The sequence below is a fragment of the Suricata suricatta genome, chromosome 6 (genome assembly GCF_006229205.1).
Source record: "Suricata suricatta isolate VVHF042 chromosome 6, meerkat_22Aug2017_6uvM2_HiC, whole genome shotgun sequence".
In the NCBI taxonomy this organism is placed as follows: domain Eukaryota; kingdom Metazoa; phylum Chordata; class Mammalia; order Carnivora; family Herpestidae; genus Suricata; species Suricata suricatta.
This window is the reverse complement of record NC_043705.1, coordinates 48,643,408-48,661,282: the sequence shown is the minus strand read 5'-3', so window position 1 is coordinate 48,661,282 and position 17,875 is coordinate 48,643,408. Positions and strand designations below refer to the sequence as shown.

The 17,875-nt window shown below is 41.3% G+C and overlaps 1 long non-coding RNA gene across 2 annotated transcripts in view; it reads right to left on the bottom strand.

Moving 5' to 3' along the window:
• Window positions 1–17,875, bottom strand: part of LOC115294463 — a 46,751-nt gene that overhangs the window by 9,682 nt on the left and 19,194 nt on the right. The window contains exon 4 of one of the 2 annotated variants that reach the window (XR_003909900.1): window positions 14,713–14,811. This is a non-coding gene — a long non-coding RNA (uncharacterized LOC115294463). Of the gene's footprint in view, window positions 1–14,701; window positions 14,812–17,875 lie in introns of those variants that run through there. The other variant, XR_003909899.1, reaches the window with a different exon arrangement.

Sequence of the window (17,875 nt, the reverse complement as noted above, 5' to 3'; positions counted from 1 at the left end):
CAATCTTTGCTTATCTATAATGTATTCTTCACCTTGGGGCCAGAATTTTCTTTAAAAATGCAAATCATAGTACGCCATTCCCCTTCATAAAACTATCTATGGTTTTCCAGTACTCTGAATAAAACACAACTCCTAAGTATCATCTCCCAAGCCCTCCTTGATCTAAATTCTGCCAGCTACTTCAAGTTCTCTCTTGCCCTCCATCACTATCCCTGTAGTTGTTATGTTTGTTTCTTTCCTATGCTTGGAAAGTTTTTTTGTTATGATCTCAGTTTAATGGTCATCTCCTTCACAGGCATTTACTGATGACCCTCCCAAACTGGTGTGATAGTTACTATGGAATGGGTAGGTTAACATCCCTTCAAACTCCCTCTCCCTATGCAGAGAATACAAAACTCAAAGTCACCTTTCCCAGGCCTTCTTGGAGCTTGGATCCTAGAAATGATTTAGTCTCCATGAACAGAATGCTGGGCATCTATTTTGTGGTCCACCGGGTCTCCATTTTGATGGGCCTGAGCATCATTTTCCTGGCATGGATTGTGGGTGGAGTGGTTCTGGAGAAAGTAGTTCCAGCTATGGCTGTGACATGAAGCAGTCAGAAGCTCCTGATTCAGTGGCTCTGCCACATGGCTACTTTAATTGCATTCAGGGCTGGAATGGGTTCTGCAAACAGCAGGGGCATAACACCTTCCTAATACAATAGCTTCTTCCAACAGATTGTGCAGATGATGGGGATTGTTCTTGAGAGGTCAGTCTACAACCCGTTCCTCCAGCCTTTTTTAACAATTAGTCTCTGAATTTCCTCCATGACTCCTTTTCTCTTAAACTAGCTACATTGGATTCTATTGTTTGCAATGATCTGGATCAATAGAAATGCCTACAGTAAGTTACTCTGTAGCTCATCTTTTAACTTTTTTTATTTACTTGAGTCATAATTTATATTTCACTGTTTGTGTATTGTCTTTCTCCATTACAAAATAAGTTTTATAAGAATAGGGCTTTGTCTATCTGGTTCACTGCTCTGTCCCCAGCACCTAGGACAGTTCTCAAGCTTGGGAGGTGTTCCATAAAGGTTTGTTGCATGAATGAATGAGCCCTAAATTTTGTAAAGGTTACTTTGCACCATGCCCAGGCTATCTTAGCGGCAGGGGGTTGCTCTGCAGCTACTGTCTTCCATTTGACTCACCATTTGTTTCTGGTCCAGCTCCAATTTAGCTCTTTTGACTCAGCAATGGAAACATGCACTCCCCATGATGATGACAGAGTGAGTCCTTGAATTCTCTAAAAGCTCTATATCAGGAAGTTTCCGCTAAATGGTGCCTTGAACTGCTATCAGCAGAGCATGGCTCAGCCAGAGTTCACAATCAATGGTGTCAGGCAATGGAGCAGAGAATGGACAAGGAGGGCTGGTCCACCTTAGCCATGACAGGCCCTCTTTGCCTGAAAGACTATTTCACAAACAAGTGCAAGTCTGGGCACTCTCCTTCTGAAAGACTGCCTAAGACCATCCTACCCATTCTGGCTGCTGCTCATCTCTTTCCCATAACCCAATGTGCTTTTCCTCTTTTGAAAAATGTTCACAAGTCCGCAGCATGCCCATGCTAATTTAATACTCTGCTTGTTCTTTCTAAGAGCCCTTCCTTTCTCTTTATCTATTTCCAAATGAGGCAATGTCCGGAAATGCTTGTTGCCTCTTAGCTTTGTTTTTAACAAACTGAGGAGTTAGATTCTCCACATAAAATGTTGAATGATAGTGTATTTGCTTTTAATGATCTATGCTTCATTCAGTTTTTTATGCTAGTGCTATGTACAGGGTCTGGTGTATAATGGGTACTCAATAAAAGTTTAAAGAATGGTTGAATGCAACATGTCAAATTTATCAAACAAACAAACAAAACAAAGAATGATTGTATGAGTGAATCATCTTTGATGCTTTTTAAAAGCTGGCAAAGGTTAATATATGCAGAGAAGACAGTATATGAGAAAAGAATCCCACATATGACTCTGATTCTATTCAAATGTGTTCCTGCAGTTAGGCAGGATTTCATTAACATTTTCTCCACATCATCCCGCCGAATATCATTGCAAGGTTCAGTTGACAAGTGCCATTCACAAGCTGCATCCCTGAACCTGAGAGGGTATCCTGCCATGTGGGGCATCCTTTTCTCAGTCCTGACACAAGTAAGACGGCAAATGGCAAATGTTCTTTTTTAGAAATCGTATACAGAATGATGTGCTTCTTCAAGGTCAGGGCAAGCACCTACTTTACTTTGCATTCATGAGCAAGGATGCCGGTGACAGGTAACCTTCAGAGAGGGAGGCTGTCATTGGCAGGAGGGTGAAGGCTGGGAATTGAATCCTCCTAAAAAAGTCACATCTGCAGGCTGGCTCGGGAAGAAACTCATGTCAGGGCAGGAGACTAACTGGCAGCGGAGGGCTGGTGGTTACTGATTAAGCTGGGAAGGCATTTTAAAAGCAAAGAGCACTCCCTGAGTTGAGATTAGGCAGGCTCTCGCAGGCTCTCATAGCCTGGAGGGGAGTGGTGAGTGGGTGGGTGGAAAAGGGTGAGGTCAGGAAAAGGACAGGGAATGGGTATGCCCTGGCCTTGGTGGGAGGGAGAAGTCTCGCAGGGGTGGGCAGGCCCTATGTTCTGTCTGCCGAGTTGCCAGAGACAGGTAGTATCTATCTCTAGGGCATAAATTCCTGTCCTTGAGATTGAGACACGTGACGGGCTTGCCAGCTCTCTCAAAGGGCGATGTGAAATTCTCAAACCCAAATGGTTTCTACATCTCTTGACTAATAGGTATGTTACACAGCTACCTTTGAGTACCTTTTGAAAGCTGGGTATTTCCACGCTCAAAATGCCTGGGAATAGCTGCTGTAGTTGCTACTATTTTCATTTGTTTACTCTATAATAATCCTTAAATTATATGGTCGGCAGATAGGATATAACTATTAAATTGTTAAATTGAATTCTCACAACCTGAGGAGTTAGGTGCATTTATCCTCATTTTATACATTGAGTGCCTGAGGCTCAGAGGGGCTGAACAACTTGTCCCATGTCACAGAGCTGCAAGGTGACAGAATGAAAGCGATCCTGTCCCTATCTAGGGGAATGAGTCCCTAAATAACGGTTCTTTGCCAGCTGCAAAAGATTTTACTAGATATTTGGCCCTCAGGTATGCTGTTTTCTATAGCTGGGCACTAACTGTATGTTATTGTTCTGGTGTCCCTCAGACAGTTTATTAACTGGAGAGGAAATGAAGTTTTCTCCAGTTTCAAGTGAATGAAGCAAAACGTGTTCTAAGCTTAGGAAGGGCACCTAGCGCGGAGTGGGCAGCTGGCTTGTGAAATATGAGTGGAAGAGAGCCAAAAGCCTCTGTGTCTCCCTCTCTTCCCCTCTCCCCTGCCAACCTGCCCTGTGGCCTGACATGACCCCCAGGTAGGAACACTCACTTAGATTAAAGTTCTCACAACCTCTGCAAAAATGTTGGTTTGTTCCCTGTGAGGACCAATGCATTGATAATAATTTTTTTTATAATAACATGGATGCGTCACCGGTGTATATTGGTTTCTCTCACTGGATTATCTCAACACACTGCAAGGCAGCCATTACCTTTTGGCACGGATTAGTTTATCAGAGGAGACAGCACTGAGCGGAGCCCTTAGGGAATCAAGCAGAGGACAGGTAAGTTTTGATGCTAAGACACATTATCAGGAGAAGTTGTCAGAAAAGGTCAAGAACTTTAGTTCCTGTCCCTTTACAGTGCACCCAGATAGAAGCTAAAGCAGCCAGAAGCAGCACGAAGGTTTCATGCCCCAAGTAGCAAAGGGGAAACCATGGGAAGTTGGGAAGCTAAACACTGAAGAGTATTTGTTCATAGACAACTTTGAATACTTAGACTTTCCAAAAAAATTTTTTTTAGGTAAGATCTATCAAGCTACCACTTGAAAGTTATATTTTATCAGAGAAGTAAACCATATTTTTAACTTTTGCTTTGGGAGTCCTAGAAGGAGTTTAGAGGAGATATGGGGAGAGAGAATGAGAAAGGGGGTAGAGGTGTCGTGAAATTGATGAACACATTTCTTACACTGGAAACAGGATAGGACCATCTCATGTTGCCAGCTTTTCCCATGCTCTTTCCCTAGAAGATCAGATATCCCAGATGGGTTGGGGAGGCACTTACAGAGGCTTGGTCACAGTGTGGACTGTGCTGGCACACCGGCCTCCCCAGCAGATGGACCCAGGCATGGTTACCCAGTGGGAAACCTAACCCTCCCTACTCCTCCCAACCTGGGGAACTCTGACCCTTTCCTCCATCTTTCTCCTGATCTTGTTCTGCTGCTAACATTCAACCCAATCTTTATAACTCCTTGGGGTGTACTGTTCCCTTAGGAGCAGCGCTAATGAAGGCAGGGTGTCAAAGACATTACCTTCCAACCAGTCACAGGACCCTGCCACTGATGTCTCCTTCCCATGTTCTGGTAAAGGCAATGCTGGCCCCTGGCAAGCATTTGGCCAAGTCTCATTTTCATTTTCTATGCTCCTCCTGCTCCCTTTTAAGCCAGCCAAGTGTCTAGTCCCCTCATCCACTTCCTCCCACCCTGTCACTACCACTTATTTTATGTATGCTGGTCCCAGATCACCCCCTCTACTTTCCATTTTAGCCCACTTCTTCAAAGTTAGCTGACCTGAGTCTTATTCTCTTTGTGGGTGATATACCAGGTTGTCCAGATACATGCACGTTTATCAACATAGTAGCCTATATATATGTTACTTCCCCCTGAGCACCAACACCTTAAAACACTGAAGTATTGCCCTTTATCTGTATAAGAAAGCTTTCCAAGGAGTAACTCTAAGGAGAAACTCAAGAACTAACACCAGGCAAAAGGGAAGACAATCAGTCACTGGTCCTCAGGAGCATCAGCTGCTCCTTCTGTGTCTGTGTAGGGTGTGCCCTGAAATGGAAATCTGGAAATCTAGACTTCTACTTCATTTAGAACTTCAAAACAGTCTTGGCAACTAGCTGTCATCCTTCCTTGAGTCTGGAGGGTCTCCCTCTGCAAAGTAAGGGTAGATAGTGAGAGGGCAATCTCCTCTCTCCGGGTGGTGACCTGGGAGAGGGCTACTAAGTTATTGCAAAGTACTCTGCAAACACAGAGCATGTGGGGAAGGCTTAATGAAAGATTTGGATGAAATTCCTTCAGAGATGGGATGGAAGTTTGAGATGGGATCCTTGGCAGAGTCCAGTGCTGAAGAGTGAACTTCTTGCAATGCATTAGGAAAAAAAAACAACAAACACTCAATGAAGCATTCATGGCCATTAGATGCTTTCTGCCCTAAAAAAATATCCAAGTCTGGCAAGTGTGGAGGCAATTGCTGCCAGCCATTGTCCAGTCCGGTAATGCTGTCTTCAAGCATCTTATTGTGTTGTGCAGGTGTTTAGGCTGCAAGACGAGGGGTGAGGCAGAGTTAAAACTGTGTGGAGCATGCCTGCTTCCCGATGTTGGCCCGAATGAATCCTGACCAAGTACTTGTCTTGTTCCAGAAGCTACCTAGAATTGGATGTGGTAATATTTACAGGACAGATAGAGTGTTCCAGGAGATATTCAGTGATATCAAACTGCTCATGAGAGTATGTTGACTTTTCTCTTTTCTCAGAGCTCGGGCTATGGGTGGCTTCACATGTGAGTGGCCGCTTCTTTGGTTATATGGAAATGTACCTTTTTGAAGATCTGAGACCCCACCTCTTCAGACTCTTCACTCGGGTGCCATAGCCAGTTCTGTAAAGCCCAGAGTGAAAACAGGCCTCATTCTAGGCAACGAGGCTCCAAGTCTTGACCAGGGCAGTTTTTGGATTGAGACATAAACCATAAAATGTAAAAAAAAAACACAAAACACAAACAAAAACAAAAAACAAAACAAAAAAATGAAGTGTTTTGCTTGGTATAAGATTAGCACAATTCACTTCTTTTTTAGGCTTCTGTTGAGATCTCATGTCTGTATGTCATGACCAGACAGAGAAAGCAAACATTGAGAAATTGACTAAACAGTCGTCTGTCCTCTCATTTTCTTGACTGTGTTACTCTGTGGGACCCTGCTGTGGACTCTGTGTCTGTATGTCACACACAGCAAGAGGCAGAGGCAAGGCCAGCTGGTAGGCTTCCTCTAGCTGCCTGTGGTCACGTTTCCTCCAGCAGCTGTTTTGGGGGAAACTATTAATGCTACGTTCTTGCATGGAGATGGAAATGGAGAGGAATCAGTACCATCCATCATCTATGGGATGGATTGTGCCAGGGAAGCAATTCCATGCTGGGAAAATCCACTTCCCCTTGTTCTCAATAGTGACGATTCTGACAGTTACCTATTTTAATTTCCTTTATCATTTTGGGGGTGTTCTTTTGGACCTACAGTTAATTTTGAAAAGAAATCTCTTTATGATATTTAGACATCTTTATTATCTGTTTTTTTCCCCCCCAATCAGGAGGAGGTGACTCGCTTAAGGCAGCCTTGCTGGGAGAGCTGGAGGAGCAAATGTAGCCAGAAAAGGGGAGATAGTGAAATTGAAGTTTTGGTGATAATATTGGATCAGGAGAGAGGCCACTGATAGATAAGGTAAGAGTGAATATTCAAAACCAGAACCTCTGGATCTGTGAGTCAGGATTGTGCTCTTGAGTCTTCTTTTTTAGAGGTTGTACCTCCCCACTGCTGGTTACAACATGGGCCCTTGATAGTGACTGATTCACTGGCAACCTATCTGTTCTGCACTGAGCCAAGCCTCAAACTTTTGCTCCTGGTTTTTGTTTATTTTCATTTTATTCGTGTTCGTGCTCAAAAAAGTTTAGAAGAATGTAGATGAGACATCATTGCTTGCACATCTTTTGGAAATAATGATTTTTCTAACTAAGTCAAGGGTGTTAACCCCCACCTTCCTATTCCCAGAGCCTAATAGTTTAATAACTAATGAAGAACTCCTCTTGTGGGTGGGGAAGAAGCTATGCAGGTAAGAGGGGTAGAAATTCTGGTCTTTTTCATGGAGGGTGAATGATGCATGCATGGAGGGGAAAGTCTTCTCTAACTCTGTCCCATGGAGACTAGTGTTTACAGGCCTGATGAGAGTCAGGCACACTGGTCTGGGATGGATGGAAGAGGCCTTAGCCCAAGAGTCACAGAGTTACATGCTTCCTTGGCAATAGTTGCTCCTTTGGCTGCAGCTCTGCCCATAGAAAGAAATAAGCTTATGATAAAAGCTTTGGCAGAAATAAGTGTTCAACTGTGAGCTTTATCTTAATGCACAGGGTCTCAGTTTTTTTCTGTCATTTTTTAAATTGCAGAGGTGGTTTAGCACTGACATTAATGAACATTTTGAAAAACTAGAAATATTGTTGACAGTGCCTTCTATGTTCTTTTTAGTACTTTTACGTTTTCCAAAGTCCTTATAACTGATATGTATACTTTAAAAAGACTGCAAAAATGGATCACTTAAAACTCTCAGTCTACTGCATTTATTTCCATTTTGAGGTCTACTCTCTTTCAGTGTTTGTTAATTTTGTGTTTTGAGCATGCTTCAGAAAGCAATTTATTGAGATGAAACATAAAATTAAGTGTTTTAAAGTGAACGGTATAGGGACACCTGGGTGGCTCAGTTAGTTAAGTGTCTGACTCTTGATTTTGGCTCAGGTCATAATCTCACAGTTGTGAGATCAAGCCCTGTGTTGTACTCTGCACTGGGTGTGAAGTCTGCTTAAGATTCTCTTCCTCTGTCCCTCCCTCACTTGTGCACATGTGTGCATGCTCTCTCTCTCTCAAAAATTAAAAAAATTAAACATAAGTCATTAAATAAATTTTTAAAATGAATAGTTTAGTAGCATTTGGTACACTTACAGTGTTGTATATCTATCTAACTCCAAAACATTTCCATCTTAATTTAAATGAGATAAATCTGTTTTAATGGGTAAAACTTCTTACCTGTTAAGCAGTTTTTCTGCATTTCTCTGCATTTTGTCTTTCCCATAGCCCCTGACAACAACTTGTCCACATTTTGTCTATGTGGGTTTATCTATTCTGAATATTTTATGTAAGTGGAGTTATGTCATGTGACCTTCTTTCACATAGCAAAGTGTTTTTAGAGGTTTATCATGCTGTAGCCCATGTCTGTGCTTTTTTTCCTTTTTATGGCTGAGTAATATTCTATTATATTGAATTGTGACTTCCAGCCAACAGCATGCAAAGGGTTCACTTTCTCTGTATGCTTGTCACACTTTTAATTTCCCTTTAACCTACTCTTAACCGTTGTAAGCATTTTATTTTATGCAATTGGTTATTAAGTTTCAAAATTTATCTTAACCTCTGGCATTTATGTATATTGGTGCATTTGACATTATCTGGGTTGTCAGTTCAGAAAAAAATTGTTTCATTATCTCACTTTTTTCTCAGATTCTATAATTCATCCCTGTGACTTTACATCTGATAATTTTTGAGCACAGTGTTATTGTTGGAGCAAATTCTCTTGCATTGTAGAGTAATCTCTGTATTAAACATGTTGGCCCCTGCCCTGTTTTTTGGTTACATGAGCTTTTTGAAGCATGATATTCAAAACAGAGCTCTGTCCTGAAAGCCAAGTAGTGGTGTTCACATTTGGCTTTTGTCAAAGCTCTGCTGCACACAGGAATAATGTATGACCCCACAGATGGAACGAGATGGGAGATGGGTTGCAGGGTGTACTTTTCTTCAGCCTTACCCACATTCCCACATTTCAGCTTCACCCCTGGCACAGGGGTGAGGAGAAATGAGACTGTCCAGTTAGGCTAACAGAGTTTGGGGACCAGAGGGCGGGGCAAGGATAGCCTTGTATCTACAGGAATGGATAGGATGAAAGGTAAAAATGATTTCCTTAACCTACATTTGACTGCTCAGACTCAACTGGTGAATTAAACAATCAGGGAAAAAAGACACAAGGTGATGTTCAGGGTTTCTCAGCCTCGGTACCATTGACATTTTGTGCTGGATAATTCCATGCTGTGGGAAGGCAGTCTTGTACATTGTATGATGTTTAGCAAACCTCCCTGGCCTCCACCCACCATATGCTGCCTGAGCTCTCCCTGCCTCTTCCCTGCCCTGTCCAGACATTGCCAAACATCCCTGGGAAGTACAAAGACTCCTAGGCGAGAACCACTGGGCAAAGTCAATATTAATGTTTTCACTTATCAATTGGCATTATCGTGGGTTATTATTTAAAAGCTAGTATTTATTGAGGCCCCACTCTGGGCCACATTCTATGCTCAGCATTTTCATTCATTTATTCCTCAGCAAATACGTGAACATTTATCCTAGAACTGAATCTACTATGTGGACTAAACACTGGCCAAAGCCTTTTCTCCCAGGAGCTTCCATTCTAGTACAGAGACAGCCATATTGGACTAACCACACAAACATACACTGGAAATAAGACAAGTGACACAGACGACAAGGCCTTGGAGGACTCTGACAAGAACACTTTTCTATGGGTCCCTGTACACCAGGCTTTGTGCTGAGACTGTCACATGTATGAATTCCCATGGCCCTTATAACAATGTAGGTGATAGTCAGTGGTACTCAAGCCCATTTGGAAGGAAGAAAGTGACTGTTAGGTGGGCAGAGTTGCACAGGTCGTAAGGGATGGAGATTGGGTTTTGAGCCAGATGCATTATCTTCAGAGCCTGAGCTTCTAATCACCACCCAAGTTAAGGTGAGGTGAGAGCTGCAGAAGGGACAGACTGGATGAAGAGGAGAGGCAAAGTGCTTCAGCACAGAGCACAGCAAAGGAGAGAGAACAGAGGACTAAAAAGAGACTCATGGGGCTAGAATGGGGAGAAGATGGTTCTGGTGGTGTCAGTGGTAGGAGACAGATATGCCATTGCCACCTAAAAGACCACTTAAAAAGATTCCTCATCACCCGAAAAGCCAAGGCGGGGGGGTTTGCTGAGGGGTTTTAAGTAGGAAGGGGGCACTCTTGGTTTTGCAATTACTACCATGTTTAATATTCACAACCACCCAAGGAGGAAAGAATGAAAGCCTTTCACCGATGAAATGGAACTCAGGAAGCCAAATGCTCGGTGAAGGTCATAAAATGAAAAATTGGCAGAGCTGCCTTACACTCCACATGTCCCATTCTGAACCCATGCTCAAAAGCAGCACTCTGTGCAGCACTGTCCTGCCCGGGAGCCATGGAGCACAGCCGGGTCACTGCACACACTTCCCTCGTGATTGTCTGGGAGTTGGGTCTGAGGTCTGGGAATTCTGTCTCCGTGCCTTTTGATCACGGTGTGTGAATGCTGACACGAGTCCATGAATCTCAACAGTCCTTTTATCACGTTTGAATTTTCTAGTTTTTGTTTATTGTCTTTTGCTACAGTTCACCCTTTCACCCTGCCACCCCTCAGCCCTGCAGTTTTGCCCTGGGACACTATCCATGTGGCCTCTGATAAGAATCACTCCATTCGGAGGAGCTGGCAGGTAGATGTCCTATTTGCTCAAACATGCATGAAGGTCTCCACTCCCCACTTCGCATGTCCGTGGCGCCTGGAACTCTTTGGCTGGCCTTCTTCTGTTCTTTTGGAGATAGTGTGTTTCCCCCTCCAGGTAAACTTCCAACTAATGTTCATTTAAATATTAATCTGCAGTTGCCCAATCCCGCCTGTGATATTACCACACTGTGTGGGGGTGAGGCTGAGCGAGCCTCCTTGCTTCCTTTCGTCGCACATTTTGGCAGCCCCGGAGACTTGCAGCCCAGCCAGATCCTTGCCTTTTCGCCACCCCAACCGCTCTGTAGTGCTAACCAAAATGAAATGAGCCCCTTCATCTTCCACACGGATAATTAAACTTCAAACACTGTTTATCTCAGTCCCCAAATCCTCAGAATGCAGAAGCAAATTAATTTTAAATCTATATCTGCTTTAAATAGTAATTGTTTAATCAACAGGCTTGATGTTTAATTATATTCTTTGTTCATACTCCCCGCAGGCTTGAATAGACCACATAATTCCTGGGTTGCTTTCATTTCTGTAATTAGATCATGTGACAGACCCATACTATATTATGGTTACTGTAGTTCCTTCTCTCCCACCACCCTCTAAATGCTAAAATGGTTTCTCATGAATACTTAGATTATAACAGCTCAGCTTAACACGGAGCTGTGAGTGTTTTGCTTAAATCCTTTACTCTTCTTTCACCTAATAGTTTGCTTGGGAGCACGCGATTTTTACTGGTGGCTGCGGCATTGTGTTGACTATATCCTTTCCAAGTTGAGCTCCAATTTTCCTGGAAGAAAACCTTTCCTGACCACATAGAAGCATACTGCATGAACACCTTGAAGTCAATTTTATCCTTAGAGAAATGATATTTAAGGTTCAAATTGAATAGAAATTAGTACACTAGGCTTTTTCCCCCTCTGACCATCTGAGGCTTCATGGAGAAAGAGGAAGTGATTTTCCATATTAGAAAGAGTCATTTTATATCCAAGAATTTATTTTACTTGTCTGGATTCATCCCATGAAAATGAGAGCTGGACATTCAATAATTAGGTCAACATTGAAATCTCTTCTCTAATTGGAATTTGTTGTCTCACACAATATGCCTGATTTTCTATGGGTCTGTGCTAGAAATATGATTGTTCAGCAAATCTGGTTCTTTTAACTTCCTTTATCATTCATATCCTCCATCTCATTATCATTTATTTGTTTTTTATTTCCCAGAGTTCTTGCAGTTCTTAATTTTTTCCCTCATTTTTACTATGGAGGTTTGCAAAGTTTGGTAAGACTAAGAAGCATGGCCTAATCAATATTGTATAAATTGGAGGAAGTGCTTGGAAGTTGGAGAGAACATCATTTTTTTTGTTTTTTATTGAAAAAACTATAGGGTGTCGATAGTTAAAGCTCAAAATAGCAAGACTCTTTTTCTCCATCGTATTTCAAAATTACATCCAAGTTTGTGCTGTCATTCCTGTCTTCTTCAGCTTTATTCATTTCTTATTTTCTTTCCTACCCACGAAATAGCTGTGTTTCTGATTACTTTTTCTTACCTATATGAATACATTTTTCAAGCAGTGTCTCATTTTGTTATTTTGATCCAGTTATGTATTTTTATGAGTTTCACCACCATATCCTGCCCATATATCTGTAACTGCCAGTTTTGTTTTTTTGTTTTGTTTTGTTTTTGGATCATTTTACCATCCTTTTGGGTATTTGCAACATTTCCCAACTATCTCTATGGAATTAATTTCTGCATTTGTTATTCACCTTTCTAGATCATCCATGCCAATGCTAAATTAAATGTGACATGCTCATTGATACCACTACATTCACAGATTAATAATTATCCTGTATTAATGGACCTGTGATATTTTTTGGTTAGAGAATTCTGACCCTGATTTCTTTCCGCCTTTCACTGGGAGATCAATCATTATGTAGCCTTAATTTGTATATTTTCCGAGATGTAGAAATCTACATAATAATATGAAATAATCTGAGATATATTTTGATTCAAATGCTATGTCAGTTAAGGTCTAGTTAGGAAATATAAACACTTCTGGTCTTTGTGACAGAATACAGGACAGGGGACTGGTATTGTTACCCAGGTGATGGTGAAACCAATAAGCCAAAGAGGAGAGGGTACAGTAACCCAGAGGTTGGCAAAGGCTGGAAGCTGCTCTCACCCAAAGCCAGGTGGACTGCAGAGGGAAGAGATGTTACCAGACCCCAGACCTCAAGCTGCTAGACAGAGCTGGGAGCACAGAGGACAACGTTGCCTGTTGGAGGTGGTGGCTCCCAGGAGAAGTAGCATTGCCTAAGATGCCACCCTGGGCAGGAGAGGAAAGGACAAACTTCTTAGTTTCCTTCTTCCTTTTATTTCCAAGCGTTTTAGCCTCCATTGATGATCCTACCTGTAAGCCAGTTCCTAAATATATGCTCCCCAAATACACAGGTAAGAGCAGGGGAAGTGAAGAAGTGGATCTGAGAGCAGAGTCCCATGATCAAAGCAGACGTTGTCAGATGAGCTGTGAAAGCTGGTATGTGCATTACAGTGAGGTTGCCAATTCACTACTCACCGTCACCTGCCTCTCTGCTCCATTCTGGACACACTGTTAACCTGGTCTTCCTAAAATAGTGTTTCTACATTTGCACAATGACCCTTACTTCCTGCCACACCAAGCCTGAACTCTTCAGGACTTTCCGAATCTGGACCGTCACTGCCAACTCAGACCCTAATTTAGTTCACATTCGTCCTGGCCCAATTCTTCGCCGGAGGGCAGGGAGGGGAAATGATAAAGTAATAATAATTGACCACCTATTAGGCAACGACCCTGGGAAGTTTGTTCACCTTCTCTTAGTATTGTTCTTATTTTAGTAAGACTCTGCAAGGTGAGGTAACTGCTCCAAGACGACATAGTCTGGCTAGAATTGGAGCTGGGTCCACCTGACACCAAATTTTGTTTCCACTAGGCCAGATCACCTTCCTGGTTTTATTAATGCTGGGAGAAAAGAAATGATTTACTGAAGTTCACATGTTTAGTTAGTACTACCTGGCAACTCAATACATCTGTTTTGGATTTAGAAGATTTCCCTTGTAGTCATCTTGTAGTAAGATTTTACCACTCCTCCTTAATTCAAGTCCTACTTTCTTGATGGTATCTTCCTAGGGGGTTTTTAACCTTTGATGTGCACGAGAATCACATGAAGACAGTGTAAAAATGCAGATTTTGAGTCAGCAGTCCTGGTGTGAGGCCTGGGATTCTGTGGATGTTGCTAATCCAAGAGCCACACTTTGCCTGAGTCTAGAACACAGGTTTACACAGCAAAGGCAGGGACAACCTATAGAGGACCTTTATCACAATGGACACGATGAACACACAGCTACCTGTGCTCTCATCTAGAGTAATGGGACAAATGGCTGATCAAATTAAGGATCATCATGTTGAGAAGATGAGAAGCTGGTAATAAATATGTATCAGTATGTATCCATTTGATGGTACAGGGCTGGCATAATGTCTTGTATGATAAAGATTTGCTTTCTGTGAAAGCACTATGGTCTATTGCTGTTTTAGCATTTTATTTGAGGGAAGGTAGCTGCAAGGAATGTGAGGAGTGATGGGCTCTGAAGTGTTCGTGAAAGGGAAAAAGAGAAGGCTGTCCTTAGGCTCAGCTCTGACTCTGTGATCTTCAAAAGACAACCAGGAACATGTTTTTCTGCATCTTGTTTTGGGGATGTAGTGGGAGAGGCCTTTGATTTGCTATGATGACCTGAGTTTTCTGTCTCTTTTGCCAAGTTCTAGCTACATGGTGGGCCAGAAGAAATCTCCATCTAGGAGGATAACCAGCAATGTGTATGTACATGTGGTACACACACACCCCTGCTGTGTGTTTTGTGCAGGAAATTGCTGTATGGGATTTACCAGGGGCTCCCCCTCAGCCACCTCTCCTGACTGTGTGTTTGAGCCTGGAGTCAGTTGGAAATTTCACTGGGAGCAACTACATTGGTCCTCTAGGGTCAAGAGGTGACATTGCCCTGAGCACATTTTGACTTGGTGGCCCTTGGGAGTTCCTAGAGGAGAATGGGAAGATGGACCCTTCCTTTTTTCCTACCACCTCCCCTTGGGTCTCAACAAAGAGGACTGAGGTGCCTCCTTGATTGTTAGAATCAAACTGAATATTTTAATAGGGATAGAAGAGATTTACCTGAAGTACTGGCCAGAATCAATCTTACTTCCATTTTCAAAAATCAATATCGTATTTCCTATAATTCAATCTTCTTGTCTGCCTCCCAAATCCCTGTTACTGATAAAAAAAAAATCATTACTGGCTTTGTCAAACATTTAACTATCTATGATCCATACCATCTGCTATATATTTTTCCGTTTTATTTTGGGATTTTAATGAAGTTTTTATTTGTTCATTTCATATTTCTTATACTAACCATTACGTCTAGAACTCAGCTCAGATTTCCTCAAACCATCTGGAAGAGGATTGGATCAATCTCATGTACATTGCTGATTTTGGAACTGGATCATAAACAATTTTTTAGAGGATTTATACAATTTTTCCTCATTGATCATGCTCCAGAATGTCTTTGCCCATTGCTGAAATTTTTTTCACAGTGTCGTCTTCCTTAGCTACCAAATGCTAGCAATTTTTACTGGCCTTGATATTTTTGAGGGGTCATGTTTGAAAAACATGGAGGGTGAAGGAGTAGGGCAGAAAGAGATAGTCCTGAGGAAATAAATAGTAATCACAAAATATTACCACTCTCTTCTCCTACTTCCTGTTAACTCATAGGAATTTCTGATTTGAATTTGGCAAAATACATGGCTTCTTTACTCTTTTCTAGAAACATTATAAGCATACTAGTGTCAAGATAATGTATTTTCAGCTGTGTGTCTAGCATGTGGCACATAAGTGCTCACCAAGTACTAATCAATGAATCAAAAAATGACTTTATTTGATATAACCTATATTGTCCAATGATAGGAGCCTTTTGAATTCTGCAAAGGACTGGCAAGGAGGTGTGGGCTAATTTTTTCTTTCATAGAATGATGGTCAGTTTCTCTAAAGTTAGTATTTTTGAAACCTATATAGAAACACAGACTTGATATAATTTCTGTTTCTAGTGAAATATCTCCCCTTGAAAGGTGGATGGAAATGCAGAAGGAGACACATGTGAGGCTAGAAATGACACTGGCTTTGCAGTTAGACAGAAGCAGGATTGAGTACTGTTCTCACTACTTTCCAATGATGGGACCCCAAGCAGGTTACTAGAGCTCCGGGTCTATAACATGCAGATATTAATGAAGCATATATTTTTTAAGAATTTTGAAATATTTTATATGAACTCTTTTCTTTAAAAACATTTTTTAAAGTCTTTTTTATTTTGAGATACAGAGACAGAGAGTGAGTAGGGGAGGGGCAGAGAGAGGGAGAAAGAATCTGAAGCAGGCTCCAGGCTCTGAGCTGTCTGCACAGAGCCCAATGTGGGGCTTGAACCCATGGACTATGAGATCATGACCTGAGCCGAAGCTGGATGCTTAATGGATGAGCCACCCAGGTGCCCCTAAAATATTTTTATTTATTTATTACATCATGACTTATAGACCATACAATTACCCATTATGAATACAGAATTAAATGTTTTTAGGAAATTTATAGATTTGCACAAATATAATCATCACCCAGCTTTGGAACATTTTTGTTATTTCTAAAATATCTCTCAAATCCATTTTTAATCAATCCTCAATTATACCCTCCTGGTCCCAGGAAACCACGGATCCAAATACTATCTCTATAAATGTTCTTTTCTAGGCACACCATATAAAATGGACTCAGATATTTCATATTTCTTATCTAGTTTTTTCAACTAGAATAGTGTTTTATGAGGTTCCTCTATGCCATAAGATGTATCAGTACTTTTTTCCTTTATATTGCCAAAAATGGTGTTCCATTGCATGGATTTGTCACATTCTGTTTATTCGTCAGCTGAATATTTGACATATCCTAAAGTAAGTTTCAGCATCTGTTAAAATATCATTTTTAAACCAGTAATGTTTAAGAACAAAATAATTACCATTACCACCTCTCTGTCCCTAACCAGTCAATCAGAGTATTTTGAGATTTTCTATTTATTTATTTATTTATTTATTTATTTATTTATTTATTTATTTTATTGTCAAATTGGCTTCCATACAACACCCAGTGCTCATCCCAACAAGTGCCCTCCTCAATGCCCATTACCCACTTTCCTGTCTCTCCCATTCCCCATAATAGATAGCATCCTAATAGGGCCTTCAAGGCCCTCCTGTGCCCTACCATTCTTTCCTTGCTCTCTGAATTTCAAGCAGAGTACCTTCTTTCAGTTTTTAACGAACTCTCAGTTCCTAACCACTTACCTCAGCGGCTTTGCAGATATGGTTCCCTCTGCTATTCCTACTTTCTAGTTTGAGAGATATTTTAGAAATAACAAAAATGTTATAAAGCTGGGTGGTGATTATACTTGTGCAAATCTGTACATTTACTAAGAACATTTAATTCTGTATTCGTAATGGTTAAATTGTATGGTCTATAAATCATCATGTAATAAATATATAAAATATTTTAAAATTCTAAAAAAAAAGAGACTATCTATTACCTCATTGGTACTTCATTAATTTCTGCATGTTATAGACCCAGAGCTCTAGTAAATGCTCAGGGTCCCATCATTGGGAAGTGGTGAGACCAGTACTCAATCCTGCTACTGTCTAACTGCCAAAGAGCATTAGTTTCTCAAGGAAGCCCTCCCTGATATGCCTCAAGGAAGTCATATCCCCCTGGAAGGTGTACCCTGAACTTTGTAAGTATTACCATTATTGTTATTAAATAATAATTGTGTAATTAGTTGTTCAATTCCTCCTGTCCTTTCTACCTGTGAGAATGTAAGTTCCATGAGGGTATACACCATGACTATCTTATTCATCTTTGTATCCACACTGCTTAGCCTAGTTCCTGGCAGAGAGCAGCTTAATAAATGTTGGATGGATGAATAAATGGATGAAAAGCAGTTAAGAAAAACAGAACACAAACTAGGTGCATGATCATTTTCATTTCCTCTCAGCCTCCCAAATGCCTTCTTTTCGGAGGCTTTGCATGGAAGAGTAAAAAAATAAAATGGATTCATGATGTGGAATGGATACATCTTGACCTCCTTCAGCTGTCTGAAAATTTCTCCCTTGGCCATTCCTCTAAGTCTGTGATTCTCAAGCCTCATCTTGTACCAGACATACCTGGTAAGCTCTTTAAGACTGTAGGTAAAATTTCAGTCACTGTAGGGTAGATGTTACACTTCAGTATTTTAGAATGTTTTCCAGGTGGTCAT